Source organism: Solanum stenotomum, chromosome 11 (genome assembly GCF_019186545.1).
Source record: "Solanum stenotomum isolate F172 chromosome 11, ASM1918654v1, whole genome shotgun sequence".
NCBI classification, from domain to species: domain Eukaryota; kingdom Viridiplantae; phylum Streptophyta; class Magnoliopsida; order Solanales; family Solanaceae; genus Solanum; species Solanum stenotomum.
This window is the reverse complement of record NC_064292.1, coordinates 8,178,460-8,195,453: the sequence shown is the minus strand read 5'-3', so window position 1 is coordinate 8,195,453 and position 16,994 is coordinate 8,178,460. Positions and strand designations below refer to the sequence as shown.

At 32.3% G+C, this 16,994-nt stretch overlaps 1 pseudogene; it reads left to right on the top strand.

Moving 5' to 3' along the window:
* Nucleotides 1-496: 496 nt before the first annotated feature.
* LOC125845624 (uncharacterized) lies at nt 497-16,762 on the top strand (annotated as a pseudogene).
* Nucleotides 16,763-16,994: the final 232 nt, after the last annotated feature.

The window sequence follows — 16,994 nt, the reverse complement described above, 5'->3', positions numbered from 1 at the left end:
TATCTAACGGTGAGCATTCAAATCTTCATCAAATGGGCATTCAACTCTTCATCAAAAATCTATCTAACGGTGATTCTGCCCCCTTCCAGTAATCGCTCTTCATAAAAAAATTCATCTAACTAATCGTTCTTCATCAAAAATCTATCTAACGATGAACATTCAAATCTTCATGAAAAATCTATCTAACAGTGAGTCTTTCCACTAATCTATTTTCCAAACTGATTTGGGCGGCAATTTTTTCCACTTTCAAAAATTTTGAACTTTTCTTCTTCCAATTGTTTTTGTTTCACATTCTTACCTTTTTTCAAATCTCATCTATGAACCTTCTTCTCTTCCCTTTAGTGAATTCATGGTATTGTTTGGATTTGTACTACTAATTCATTTCGTCTTACTGATTGTATCTAACGTATCGATATTATTGCTCTTTTTAACTATACTATTGATGAGATTAACTAAAAAATTGATAGTTCTTATGTATAGACTATTGAAAATATTAATGAATCAAGTCCACCGAGGCATTTTCAGCTACAATGAGGATAAAATTGGTGAAGATGATAATTATCCTCATGATGATGTTGATGATGATCTTAGGTCGGAAGAAAGAGAAGATGAAGTTGAGGTTGTTTCTAGCGAGGAAGATAATACATCATCGCCGTCCACATCACCAGTATCTCTGTCACCGACAATCGACGTTGTCGTCGAGGAACCACCATACCTTTCGGTTATCAGCCAAAACGATAATTCCACCAAGGAAATGCTTCGTATACCCAATAAACTAGGCACAGTAGAGGAGAAGTTGCTTTCCAAATTCAGTTTGAGTGGCAAAATTTGTGAAATGTGATATGTACTATGCATTCCTTTTTATTTTAATATTTGTTTTGTGTTAAGACTTATACTTTGTTTGACATTATGTGGTGGATATATGGATCAGTAGGTTGAGAATTATTAGTTGATGTCATCATTTAGAAGTGCATTTATAAATGGACGATACGACAGAAAAACGAAAAAAATTGTGTTGTCCAAGATTTTAGTAAGATGCAACTGAAGCTTCAAGTTTTGTTTAAAAGTATGAGATTAAACTTTTTAGATAGACAAACTTATTTCTGGCAGAAAAAAATTCACTGAACAATTTATTCAATTATTGTCTAACAGAATTTAATTCTAGCATCTGTGTGCACTTTTTCTTCTATTAGGTGGAGTGTTTGCTGTGAATATTCTTATAGGAGTATGACTTCCATGAGATTCTATGTTAAATGACAGAACTGTGTTCGATAAATCACAAATGAGGTTATTAGTTGAAAGCTAAAATTGTGTGCTATCTGAATGGAAAAGTTGTTGTGCTCTCATCCAAACAATGATTAATATAACGTGTGTTGTTACTGCTACGTAATGGATTATAATCCATAACTTCATTGTTGGTGTACAACATTTATTAATTGTCATATTTAACGAAGTGCAATGTAAAACTCCTTTGACACTTCAAATCTACATTTCATTTTACGATGCCAAAAGTTCCATTTTATGTTGTGGTATATATTGTTCATTTACATGAATCTAATATTTTCTTTTGTTCCTCGACTTATGCTACTCGCTATTCATTTCTGCAGTTTCATGGCTTACAATGTATTGCATGCTAATGTTATTTAGTCTTTGCTCTTCAGAAAGAAATAGTAGATGAATTTTCAAAAAATGGTGCTGATTCACTCATTTTATCTCTTAACAAGAAAGACCTCGTTAGAACTCTGTTTCTATTAAGATCATACTTAAGAACCCGTCTCCAAAACGTAGCCTTGAATTATATTATCTTACTATGTATTTGATCTAGGTGAAATTCATATATGGAAAGAGCTATAGTTTATTAAGCTATCAGTAGTTTCTTTAAAGAACTATTTGAGTGTCATCGGTTGTCATCTCTTACTATGTCCCTGCAGCTTATTCCATCTTCATTCATTTCATAATTAATGTTTGACTGCAAATCAAAAATCATGCATTTCACATACAAAAAAATACTGATTTATAGAATTGTCTATCTAAAGAGGAGCAAAAATTTGCTGAAAGGTAAAGTTATTTCTCTTAATTCCAAGTGTTCAATGGTACCAAGTTTATAATGTTATATAACTCATGATGATTAGGTGTATTGATGATACGAAGGAACATTTGGTTCAATCTGTTCTCTCCTAGTTGACTCATGGCGTCAAGTCTCACTTGAAGCAATCTTTACTAAGTTTGGCAGATGACATGGGTAAGCTTGTCATACTCTGTACAAGTTGATTGTGTTGAAATTTGTTCAAGTCCCTTCCTATGTCTGATTGTTTATCCATTTATGTGTGTGTTTCGCTTTATCTATGTCTAGAGCTAAAAAGAGTTTCTGGAATCCGAGATTAATTGTTATGTTGTAATAAAAAAGCATCTTAAAATAATAAAGGTTTCCTGACAATTAAGTGATTTAAATTGTCTTCCAACACAGTATAACAATATAAATTCTAATCAATACCAACCCTACAACCTGTTTGTGAGTTGGTTTAAGGCATATTGCAGTCTCTTGCACTCATGTATGCGTCTCTTGCACTCATTTCAAATATAAAGACTTTCAGGGTTTACGTTTGTACCGAAACAACAGTTTCTCTTCTTGTATGCGTTTTAGTTCCTGAGCCGCAGCTAGATCAATATGTTAGCTGTAGAAGCAAGACGTTTTTTTGAATCTTTTCAGCTTAATGTCATGTAATCTTCTTTACTTCATCGTCATTTTTCATACGAATCCTGCCTTGTTATTTTCTATTCTTGACTTCCATTAATTTTCTTTTATGACAGTGGGGAAGAACAAGTGAACATTGAAGCCAATGATCTGGATACTTTATTTTACAAGTTTATAAAGCCACTTGTGGAGAGTGGACAGATTGATCTGGTATGAGAGTATAGGATACAGAGCAATCCTATGTTGTGCGGACTCTCAAAATATGTGTTTGTATTGTTTTGAGAAATATAACAATCTATATATGTCTTATCCTATGGTGCATTAAATTATAGACGTTGGGAAATTATAATATCTTATTATGTCTTTGATTTAGGTGATTCATATATGGAAAGAGCTATAGTTTTTTAAGTTACTGGTAGTGTCTTTAAAGCATGATATGTCTGAGTGTCACAAGATTTTATCATTTTGTGTGTCCCAACAACTTATCCCATCTTCATTATTGCAGATCGAAAATTATGAATTTCAGATACAAAAAAATACTGACTTAGGAAATTGTCTATCTAAATAAGAGCAGAAATTTGTTGACAGGTAAAGTTGTTTGTCTTATAGTTTTTTTTAAATTTTTTATAAAAACTTAAATAAAAAAAAAGAAGAAAAAGTTTAATCTAGAAAAACAATTAATTTCTAAGTCCCCAACAACGTCGCCAAAAACCTGTTGCTCCAAATTGCACACGCACGTGTACGCAGTCACGCAAGTAATATAGTGGATCTTAATAAAACCGGATTATTGAACCCAAAGAACTTGTTAATTAACTATTTACTTAAATTACACTAATTCTGATTATTTATCTAAAGAAAAGATTTCAAAGATGAATATAAGGTTGGGCACCGGAACGGGTTGTACCGATACCGGTCCGGTACCGTTTCGGTATCATTCCGATTTGTTTCGATTCGATTGTCCTCGTGACGGAATGGGACACCGTGAACTGGTACACGGGACGGAACTATATCACGATTTGATATCGGTGTACTGGTATCGATTTATCCCATTTATTTCTGTTCTGATTAATTATTTTTTATTAATTAATTTATATTTTATATTATAATTTTTATATATAAAAAAAAGTCTTCCCAAGGGCAGCTTCCTGCAGCGCGCTTGCCCCTGCCCCTGCCGACCTGTCCCATCCCCAGTCCCCACTCCCCACTAGCCAATGGCAAAGCTGACTACCCAGCACCCCATTCTCCCAACAAATATATTTCCAACGACTATTTTTCAATTTCAACACATAATCACAAATTCTAAAAACTATATATACTCCCCCTCTTTATATTTTTTATTACAATTTACGTATTTACAATATTTAACAATTAAGAATCATCAATTTCTCTTATCTCAATCTTTCTCAAAGTTTCATACTTTCAATATTCAAGTTTCAAATTTCAATCATATTATTTTTGTAATTGTGAAGATTTCAATTATTATTTGGTGAATTTTGGAGTAGGAATCTTCTTCAAACTTCAAGTTTCGACATCAATTTTTCAATTTTCAGTTATAATCATTTGTTCTTTACACAAACGTTTGGTAACTTCGTTCCACTCTCTAATCTTATATTTATTTTTTGTATTTATTATTTGTAAGTTGTTCTTGTTATATTTTATTTGTTCTTGTTAAATTTCGTATTTCATAATTTATAATTTTATATCATGGAGTCTTCTAAAAAAAGTGGAGGTAAAAAAAGTATTGTACACGGAGTAAAAAATATGTTTACAAGCAAGGGCGATGGAGCTCCGGTGATGGCAAGAGTGTGGAATATGGAGTTGAGAGCCCTAAGTGTATCTATTAAATGTTTATTAGATTATTATTATTTTCTTTTTCATGTTTTTAATTAGATTGTTGTTTTTCTTTTTATGTTTAAGATTATTCGGCTTTACACATTTCAATGCACATATTTCAAAAAAATTATTAGTTGAATTATATTTTACACAATTCAAATTTTCTACTAAATAGAAAATTAAGCTAAATGGGTATAAAATATAATTTTTAAAATTTAAATAATCTTTTTTTTAAAAAAATTCAAATATAATTAGATTATGTATTTTCAATACAAACCAAGTCATTTATTAGTCGATTTTTTTTGTTCAACTCGGTTTGCAATTTGATTCGATTGTCGGTTTGATTTGTTATACACCTTGGCCGACGGGTCCGGAATGAGACCCAGTGTACATATCCCAAAATTTCATGAGCCGAATTATATTTCACCCAATTCAAATCTTCCCATTATTAGAAAATTAAGTTAAATGGGTATAAAATGTACTCCCTTCATTTCATATTAATTTAATATTAAAGGTGTTTCACACCCTTTAAGTGATTTTGAAATGTTTTGTATAAATTTTATTCAAATATTTCCAATAGAATTTACGCTTATATCAATCTTCCAATTCAATTATTTTTTATAAAAAAATTAATTTATATATTCTTGTATGATTTTCTATCACTTAGAAAGAAAATTAATATGAAATAGATGGAGTAATTTTTAAAAATTTAAGTAATCTTTTATAAAATAATTAAACCCAAAATTCAAAATTTTATGGATTGTTCATCTATCCATCGAATATATTAAAAAAAACTCCAAATTCAAAATATTAAAAATATGAACATTTTGTCCATCCATCGGATAAATATTTAGAAATTACATCAAAGTAAATACTTTTATGTATAAAATAAATTTTAAAAATTCTATATATAATGTGAGGTTGGTTTGGTATCGGGTTGACTTTTTTTAGTTAAAACCAAACCAATCCATGTATAGTCTGGTTTTTCTTAATACGAAACCAAGTCAAACCAAACCATTTTTTTTAGGTTTGACTCAACTTGCAGTTTGCGGTTTGATTCGATTTTTGGTTTGATTTTGTACACTCCTAGCCGACGGGTTTGGAATTGAGACCCCGTACACATATCCCGAAAATTCATGGTCAATGGGTATAAAATGTAATTATTAAAAATTTATGTAATCTTTTATAAAATAATAAAAATCCAAAATTCAAAATTTTGAATATATCGGTTGTTCATCTATCCATCAGATATAGTCAATATAAAGTGTAAATTTTAAAAATTTAAGTAATCTTTATAAAAAAAAAACCCAAAACCCAAAACCCAAAATTCAAAATATTAAATATATTGATTGTTCCTCTATCCATCGAATATATTAAAAAACACCCCAAATTTAAAATATTAAATATATAGACAGTTCGTTCCTCCATCGGATATATTCAAAATTCTCTGCCGCCGTTCACCTCCCTGCCGCCAACCTGCCACCGTGCACCCCCCATATTTCCACACTTACCCTACCTTTTGATCGCCGGACCTTGCCCTACCTTGCGATCGCCGGACCTTCTTTTGGTTTGTCCTCTTTTTTGTGGTTTTTTTTTGTGCAATCTTCCAATTCCGTGCCCTCCATGTATGGTAGATCATTTCCCCCTAGCCCATTGCATCATAGCTTTCTTTATTGCATTTAGGTTAGGTCTTTGTGTTCTGTTGTTGATTGTGGTAGTGAGTGTTTTTATGTTGGACTTGGAGCATTGGTTAGTAGCTTATTTTGTCTTCAGGGATTTCTGGCATCTATTTTCCTTTTTGCTAGTGTTCTTTTGTGTGGTTACTGAAATTTGTGTAAAGTGTGGTTACTGAAATTTGTGTGCCAATTGCTAACACTTTTCCTCTGCTAAACGGACAGCTCGAGTTGAGCTTCTAACACCTTGTGTTAATCCTTGGCTGGGAAGATCACGACTACTGGTTAGTAGCTTATTTTGTCTTCAGGGATTTCTGGCATCTATTTTCCTTTTTGCTAGTGTTCTTTTGTGTGGTTACTGAAATTTGTGTAAAGTGTGGTTACTAAAATTTGTGTGCCAATTGCTAACACCCTTCCTCTTCTAAACGGACAACCCGAGTTGAGCTTCTAACACCTTATGTTAATCCTTGGCTGGGAAGATCACGACTACAACATTAACATTGTGTCCAAGAATAATTCCATAAATTGATGGCATAGGACCGAATAAGTTCATATGTTTTGTACTAACCCAATGTCACTGAGCTCCATAGTTAGGTCACTGCTCTCCATACCAAAGAGTCGAATTGAAGCCATAATGTCAGTCCAATGTCACTGAGCTCCATAGTTATGTCATTGATCTCCATATCAGAGAGTCGAACTGCAGCCATAGTGTCAGTAAGCTCCTCTCTAGTAACATCCATTAGCTTCTCTAGTGACTCTGCAGGAGCTTCTCTAGTTGATATTCCATCAAAGCATCTTCCATCATTAGTTGATTGACTCTATTGGTTAATTGATTGATAAATTATGTCTTAGTTAGTTTGTTAGTTGATTGACTCTATTAGTTGGTGAAATGGTTAGCTTAGGTGGTTAATTAATCAGTAGTTGCACTAGTAATAGTATGATTCATCTAGAATTGCAATATTGTTAGAGTGGTCCCGATACTTTCTGATATCTGGAAGTATACAGAGAATGAACCAAAACAGATGGAAAGTACGCATTTCCATGTTTTGATAGGATGGGTTCCATGTTATGATAGGATGTGTTGTTCCTTATTAGTTGGTAAGGGATATGGTGCTGGCTATTCATATTTGATATTGAGATGGTTGTGTTGATTGACTCTATTGGTTAATTGATTGATAAATTATGTCGTTAGTTAGGTCGTTAGTTGATTGACTCTATTAGTTGGTGAAATGGTTAGCTTAGGTGGTTAATTACTCAGTAGTTAGTATACATAGACTGAACCAAAACAGATGGAAAGTACTCAAAAGAATTTTTGTAAGGTAATACATGATTTTCAGGATCACACAAGTAACCACAATACCAATATTCCAAGATGACAGGTATTGACTCAATGCTCCCAATTCCCCAAACCCCCATTGTTAATAGATTGTTGCCTCTTTCTGTGAAAGTTGAAGGAGGGATGGATGAGGGTTGTTAGGAGAAACCTACTAATCTGCAGGAAGGGGTAACCAAAGGGGGGCATTTCACTCATGTTCTGCATGAGGGGGTACACACTGACCATGGATTGGACTTTAGAGCCACTGCTACCTCAATACAGGATACAGCCAGGCAGAAACATCAATAAACACAGGGCAGTTCTCAGAAAAGGGGTAATGATCAGTTGCAGGGGGTTGTCATTGATAAAAGCAATCAGCCTATAGCTTTTGATAACACAAAGGACAGGGGAATACTAATCAGGAAAACCAGCAACTTACTAATCTCGTGATCAAACTTGGTTGGATTGTACTTTTTCATCCAGACATTCCCCAAAATAAGGTCACATCCACCTAGAGGAATAATAAGCAGATCCTCTTGGAAGGACCTCCCTTGCATTTTCCACTTAAACCCTTGACAATGAGATGTGCACATGATATAGTTACCATCAGCTACTGTGACTCTTACTGACGCACAATAACTAGCTTTATAACCTGCTCCGATGACTGCATATTGATCAATGAAACTGTGAGTGCTTCCTGAATCAATTAACATGGTGAGGCTCCTATTCTTTACAATACCACTCACCAGTATAGTATTAACCCGGGGTCCTCCAGCTCCGCAGATACTACAGGAAAGCTACAGGTCTTCATTTGTTTTCCATTTGTAGTCTTATGAGTGTTGATGTTGATTGTAGTCTTCAATTAAACAATTTTGCACATAGCGCAAGTAGATAATGAATATATTGCACATGAGCTCGGGTATAATCAGGTGCACCTTCATGTTTTAGATTTTTTCAACTTTTAAATTTTGGAGTAATGATTGGAGTAATAATCGCCTGTATTTGTTTAATTTGTAGGAACATATTGATTCTACCTTGGTAGACCTCTCCCTGTTCCCTTTAACAACAACATTCAACCTCATTGATTACTTTAATGCAACATATAACATTTCAGCAAATTGGAAAATTGTTGAAACCATTAAAACAAATAAAGAAGTGCGCGAACTATTTATGCAAACTTGTTTTGCCTCCTTTCTAGAAGTAAATGACCAGAATTGGAAGAAAAAAAGTTTGAGCCAGATCCTTCACTATATTCTACTGCGGAGAATTTCTTGCGGAAAAAAAAAGAGATTTGGTTCCTGATTAGGGGTAAGCCAATTCGATTTGGCATGAAGGAGTTTGATCTGATTACGGGATTGAACTGTGGAGAAATTCCATCTAGTGAGGGTTTATATGATAAAAAGAAGGCAAAGAAGTTTTCAAGATTGTTGAGCAAGAAAGGTAATGTACAGGGCTTAGAATTATAGGGTTTATTTGAATCTAAAAGATTTGATCCAGAAATGAAGTTTAAGATTGCCTTGGTTTGGTTTGCTAGTTATTTCTTGTGTGCTGGTGACCGTAAGAGAATTGTTGATTCAAATTATATTAATATGTTGACAAACTTGGCTCAATTCAATGAATATCCTTGGGGTAGGATTTCATTTGAGATTACAATCAAGTCTCTGCACAGTGCTTGCTCAAGTATGGACACTAAGTCCAAAAAATTGAAGCCAAGCATCAACTTGCAAGGGTTCTCTTGGGCTTTTATGGTGAGATATTAAATTTCATGACATTATGTATCGAACTTAAATGTATGCTAATATTATTTAATACTATTTTTGTTTTCAATACAGGTATGGGCTTTTGAAGCAATTCCTATACTAGGAGAGACTTTTGGAGAACCCTCAACACAATCTCCCTTGCCACTTCCTAGATTGCTCCAATGGTTTGCTAAAAAATCGTTAATTCCAGATTATGAGAAAGTGGCATTAGTATTGGAAAAAAACAAGGTGAATACTTAAGTTTTTTTTGGTGCATTTCATTTCTATGAATTTTCTTGTTTAAACTAGTTATCGTCAGTCTCCCTATCAACTCTTCTTTGATTTGCTTGATGACCCTCTCTGTATGTACATATTTTCCTTTGAACAACTTCCAATTCCATGCCCTCCAAGTATGGTAGATCATTGCCACCAAGCCCATTGCATGGGGGCTCCATATTTTCCATGATTCTTTTCCATATTAACCCAGCAACATCAATCTTTTCTTTTCTCCCTAGGATAGCCATATAGCTCTGCGAGATGGAATACTTTCTTGTCGGATTTAAGATGTATCTCTCTTGCGTATACCAACCTCTCATGATATCCTTAAGTGAACTAAAGTGTTGAATATCTTCCATGATTCTATTAACAGACTGCAAGTACCATGGCCCTCCCCATTCACCTTTACAGTGAAATAAGGGGAAGTTACACAAGTCATTACAATATTGATAAAATCAGCAAGAAAACCATAACCTACAAGTACTTCCTGTAAGAAACCCCAATCCAGCATGTCATACGCCTTTCTCAAATCAATCTTCATCAAACATCTTAGAGATGTCTTCCTATTATAATGTCTTAACAGGTCATGCCAAATAAACACATTATGGACAAGAGACCTTCCTTGTACAAATGCAGCTTGGTTCTTTGCTACAATGAAATTAACAGCCTCCTTCAGTCTAACACGTATCATCTTAGAAATAGTCTTATACAAAACATTACAACAAGAGATTAGGTGATATGACAGAATAAAAATATCTAGTATTGTCATCTCCAAGTTTAATCCATGTTGCCTTTGCCCTTGATCAATCTTTCATTTTAGAAGTTTTTAGTATTGTGGTTTTGTTGAACAATTTATTTTCGTATAGGTTGTAATGCATCCTACTCTGATTCCTACTACTGTGGAGTCAGAAAAATCGTATTTGATTAATTGGAAGGATTTGGAAGATAAGGTGGATTTGAAAATGGATGAGTTGATCGAAAAAATTGATGGAAGGCCTATGGTTGCTACGGATCATAACATGCATGAAACTGTTAGTAGTAGACAACCACCAGAGAAAAAAGAAATTGATGAAAGGCCTGTGGTTGCTACGGATCATAACATACATGAAACTGTTAGTAGTAGACAACCACCAGAGGGAGTTGGTGAATATGCAAATTTGAGTGACAAACTTTCAGACATTATTGAATTATGTAAAGAGATGTCTAGTGGGATGAACGCAATAGATAAAAGATTGGATGTTTTGGATGCCAAAGTGAACAAGTTGAGTGACACAGTGAGTGATTTACGTGTCATTGTATAAGAATCAATAAAAATTGATAACGTGGGTGATGGTCAACCAGTTATGTTGGCGAAGAAGAAAATGGTTGATCATTCAAGTATTATCGATCAGTTCTCTCCAGAAATCTGTTTTGTCAAGATGATCCAATCAGATAAGAATAAAAAGAATGCCACTGCTGCTTGGAAGATATTAAAGGAATTGGATAGGTAATTGCAAAAATGCCATATTTTAGTTTGAAATTCTTGAAATGTCTTCTGGGATCATGTTCGCATATCTTATTCTCTCTTATTAACTTCTTTTTCTAGGGTGAAAAAATTGATATGTGTTCCGGGATCATGCCATTTAACTGATCCGCAAGAGGTGATAAATTACAATAGGTTGAGCTTAAGTTGTTTTCATTAACATAATAATGACATTTTGTCTCTTCTGTTGCACAAATGGTAGAGTGTTAAGAAAATGTATTCTGATAGAAATGTGGAAGCTGATATAAAGAAGGAACTTTTGTTTAAGCTGCAAAAATATTCTGATACAAACACGTGGCTCAGCACTAAGGTAATTGTGTCCTCTTTAGATAGTTAATTTGCTTGCTTTAGAGATGTACTATTTAGATAGCTAATTTGTTTGCTTAAGAGATGGAATAATGTTTATTAAATTCATATTTAATACAGTTAATAATTCTTTATTGCAGGTGCTTGAAAGTTTCTTTGATATTTTGAATCGCAAATTCAAAGATTCCTATTTCTACAGCGTCTTACATGTCGTATGTTAAATCTAATTGTCATCATGTATTTCCTTGGTAATGTACATCATCCATGTAAAAAAAAAGAACAGTTCTAGTTTTTCTAAATCTAATTTTCCTCGTTAGAATGAATATTGATGAATTTACTCATGTGAATGAAACTAATTTTTCTCGTCCCGGTCCTATAGAAATTAATTCGGATACTCTTATAAATTCCGAAGAGGTTTATGAAAGACATTATGGTAATTATCAAGAAAATGAAGAAATAGAAATTGATGAAGAAGATTTAGATGATCCATCGACTAGTCCCGACCTCAATAGTACTGAAGTTCCACCTCAGGAGAACAATCCTTCGGTTGGAACTAGTCGTCCCCCTATTGTTCCAACTAGAGGTAAGACCAAGATAAAATTTACTTTAAAATTAAATGTGTGGAAATTTTGTTATTTGAATGAATAAAAAACTTTTAGTATATGTAATATTTGTAAACAACATTTTAAATATACATCTGGTGGGAGTGGAGGTTCAACGGGGGGATTAAAAAAATATTTGATTAATAAGCATAGTAAAGAGTGATTTGCATATATATGTATATTCTTTTGATGTTTATGAAGATTCTAACATTGAAACATCAACTAGATGGTCAAATATGGTTCAAGGTGAATTAAAAATTTCGAATCCAAGTGGTCCTCTTACACATCGAACCTATAATAAGTATCGTGAAAATTTTGCTAAAATGATTGTTGTTTGTGGTTTACCTTTTAGTTTTGGAGAACATCCGGGTTTTATTGCATATATTCGTGATACAAATAATCCTAGTTTTAAAGGTTTATCAAGAAGCATGATAAAAAGAGATATTTTTGAATTTCAAGAAAAACATTGTCAATATTTGCGTGCCTATTTTGAAACAATGGATTGTAGAGTTTCTATTACCACTAATATGGGTCGTAGTCCTAATGGTTTTGATTATTTAACTGTTACTGCGCATTGGACTGATTATAATTGGAATTTACAAAAAAGAATTATTGGTTATAAAATTTGTCAAAAGAAAAAAATTGGAATGTATATTGCTACTACTGTGTTGGAAATTTTAGATTTTTTTGGTCTTTGTGATAAAGTCATTAGTATTACTTTAGATAATGCTTCTGCTAATTTAAATGCTATTAATATGCTAGAACCTGGACTTTGTCCTATTAGTAAATATGTCTTTCATGTTAGATGTGTTGCACATATATTAAATTTGGTTGTTAGTGACGGTGTGAAATTATTTGAAAATAGTTGTGATAAAGTTGATAATGCTTGTTTTTATATTTTTCATATGCATAGTAGTAGTAGAATTAATCAATTTAAAGTGCTTTGTAATGCATGTAAACTTCCGTTTAGAAAAGTTCCGAAGCATGTAAAAACTAGATGGAATTCCTTTTATGAAATGCTTGAAGTTGCTTATACATATAAAGAGCCTATTACTATGCAATTTAATAGTCATAATGCTTATCCTGAATTTAAACTTAATGATAGTAATTGAGATGAAGTAAATGAACTTAGAGTATTTTTGAAATCATTTTATGATGCTACTAAAAAAATTTCTAGAATGTATTATCCTACTATTTCTGAAATTTTAATACATATATGTGAGATTTCATATCTCTTTTCTGAATATAAAACAAATGAATTATTTACTAGTGCTATTGAAGTTTTGATTACAAAATTTAAAAAATATTTTTTTCCTATTCCTCAAATTTATTTAACTGCAATTCTTTTCAACCCCGAATATGAAGAATATGGTGCAAAAGGTTTAGTTTAATGCATTTATCAAAATTTAGATATTAACCAGAAGAAAAACCTAATTTGGTAACATGTCAAAATAGTATAAAATTACTTGCTAAAGAAATGTATGATAAATATTGTTCTTTAGATAATGTTGAAAATCCTCAAATGTCTATGCCTCAGGTAGGTGCCCATGGTAGAGTGAAACATAAACTTGGTCTTGACTCTTCTAATAAATGTGAATTTGTTAAATTCTTGAACAGGGTTCAGATAATATTACAAACGATAAAGGTATACCATAACTATTGAACTGATGGAGGACTCGTGGAACTCATTTTCCAAAACTTAGTAGGATGGTGAAGGACGTGCTTGCAATTCAAGGATCATCAGTAGCTTTGGAGGCAGCTTTCAGCGCGACAAGATTTCAAATTGGAGACCACAGATATTCGTTAGCAGAAGACAGTTTGGAGATATGGATGTTGTTTAGAGATTGGATAAATGTTGAGTGGAGAAATCAAGGACTTCCAAAGTTAGATAGTCAATTTGAACTTTTCATAGATTCAACCATTGGATGTGGTAGTGACGATGGCATGGAACTTCAAGATCGTCAACGAGCTTTACCAAGACCAGTAGTTAATTACGGTCAATCTATAACTGAGTTAGAGAAGAAATTTACGGGACTATACAACTATTAGTATTACATTCGAGGCTTAGTTGAAACAGAAGAAGGTAGCTGCGTAAACTATGCACTCTACTAATAGTTGTAAATTGTAATTTGTAATACAAATTTAAATAAATTGGATTGATATTTTTTAATTTGTGACTTTGTGTCATTGTTTTATCCTTATTTTTATTTAATTTTTTAAAATTACAAACTTAAGTTATTTAAATTACAAGTTGTAAATATAACTTATAAGTTATAACATATTAATAAGTAATAACTTATAAACTTCAAAAGATTCAAATCTTGAAAACTTAAGCTCAAAAATATTTTTTTTTTTTAAAAAAAATTTATTAAACTTAACTTGCAAAGTTAATAAACTTCAAAAGATTCAATTCTTGAAAACTTAAGCTCAAAAATATTTTTTTTAAATTTTTTTTTATTAAACTTAACTTGCAAACTTAACAAGTAAAATTTTTTAAAAAATATCTTTAAAATAAACTCAAGTAAAATTACATTATAAATTTGAAAACTATTAATTTTAACTTAGAAAAATAAAAAAACATTCATATTTTCGTATTTCAAAAAATTAAAATAGCTTAATTTTTTTTTTATCATTTTTTGAAATATCTAGATGTGTCGTCCCATTTATCCCATCCCGTTCCATTCCGGTCCGTTCCGGTTCCATCCCGGTATATAGTGGGACGGGATGGAACCGAGTATCTGTCCCGATAATTTCGATCCGGTTCATCCCGTTACCGGTCAACCCATCCCGTTCTGGTCCGGTATCGGTTCATTCCGGTTTGGTGCCCAGTCTTAGATGAATATATACTATCTAAACTAAAACTAAAGATAAATAACAAAAAAAAACAATTAACTAAGAAAATATAGATTTTTCACATAATCAATGAATAAATCGATCTAGGATTATGATTTAACTAACAATCATGTTTAACATCAATTTCATCAACTTATTTGATTATTTAGTTGCTAATTAACGGGGTTGATAATATAGTCATGATCTCCCGACCTCTAACCATCTACCATAATTGACAGCCTAACTACATCGTTTAGCGGGATAAACTAAACCAACTATGGAGCATTACGTTGTCTTCCCATATTTGAGCCAAGCAAGGCAACTAGGTATATCCCTATCCTAGACACAATAAATTTATTTTAATGGTGGCCAATCATCAAAATAGTAATCACAAGAATATAAGAACAACCAATATGATAAACAATTATGCTTAATTAAAATCACTACACAATCATTGTGTAAGTAAATATAATCCAAGAACGAGAAGTTTAACTCTACATAGACATTGAGCAATTAACGAATCATTCAAATAAAAGATGTAAAATAAATAAAAGAGAAGAAAAGGTGAAACCATAAATCAAAAGGTATTTTCTACATTGTATCCTACTCCCTTAATAATTATTCTTATGGACTATTTATAGATGTAGAAAACCCTAAATAAAATAACTGAGTCCAATACAAACTAGAAAATCAAAATCCAAACGGATTCCAGTTGGTAACCACCTAAGCTTACAATTTGTGCCTCTTTTGCCACATGGCACATACTTATTTTCCTCTAATTCACATTCTGCTGCATATATAAAAAATATTATTATATTATAGTTAATCCATTAAGTTGTCTGCTTGATTTTCTTCTTTAACTTTTCATCTTTAATTTGTTTTAGCTTCAAATTTCTTCGTCTTTACATCAATTTAATCCTACAAATAAAATATACTATTTAGAAAAATCCATAAAATTCATAAAATTCATGCTAAAAAGAACAAATATATATACTATATGTAAGGAAAATAATAATTTAAAATATGTATATTTGGCCTCACATCAACATACAAAAAAATACTGACTTATGAAATTGTCTATCTAAACGAGAGCATAAATTTATTAAAAGGTAAAATTGTTTGTCTAAAGTCTAAGCGTTCAAAGGTGACCACGTTTATTATGTTAATTACTTGGACTATTAGGTGCATAAATGACACGGAGTAACATCTTGCTCAATCGGTTGACTCATCGCGTCAAGTCCCACTTGAAGCAATCTTCACTATGTTTGCCCGATGACATACGTAAGCTTGCCATATACTCTGTGCAAGTTGATTGTGTTGAAATTTGTTCAAGTCCCTTCCTGCTTCTGCTTGTTTATCCATTTCTGTGTGTGTTTCGCTTTATTTATGTCGTTGTAGAGCTAAAAAGAGTTTCTGAAATCGGAGATTAATGGTTATGTTGTAATCGAAAAGCATCTTAATATAATAAAGGTTTGCTTCTAATTAATTGATTTAAAATGTCTTCAAACACAGTGTAGAAATTTAATTTCTAATCAATTGTCAACCCTACAACTTGTTTGTGAGTTAGTTTAAGGCATATTGCAGTCTCCTGCACTCATGGTATCTGTTTGTTTCTCTTTTCACATTTTAGACATTTAAAATATAGACTTTCAGGGTTTACGTTTGTACCGAAGCAACAGTTTCTCTTCTTGTATGTGTTTTAGTTCCTGGGCCGCAGCTAAATCAATATGTTCTCTGCAAAAGCAAGACACTTTTTGAATCTTTTCAGCTTAATGACATGTAATCTTCTTTACTTCGTTGTCATTTTTCTTAGGAATCATGTCTGGTTATTTTTTGTTCTTGACTTCCATTAATTTTTTTTTATGACAGTGGGAAAGAACCAATGAACATTGAAGCCAATGATTTGGATGCTCTACCTTACAAGTCTATAAAGTCACTTGTGGAGAGTGGGCAGATTGATTTGCTATGAGAGTATAAGAAACAAAGCAGTCCTATCTTGTGCGAACTCTCAAAATATGTGTTTGTAATGTTTTGAGAAATATAACAATCTATGTCTTATCCTATGGGGCATTAAATTATAGATGTTGGGAAATTGTAGTATCTTATTATGTATTTGATTTAGGTGATTCATATATGGAAAGAGTTATAATTCTTTAAGTTACTTGTAGTGTCTTTAAAGCATGATATGTTTGAGTGTTATA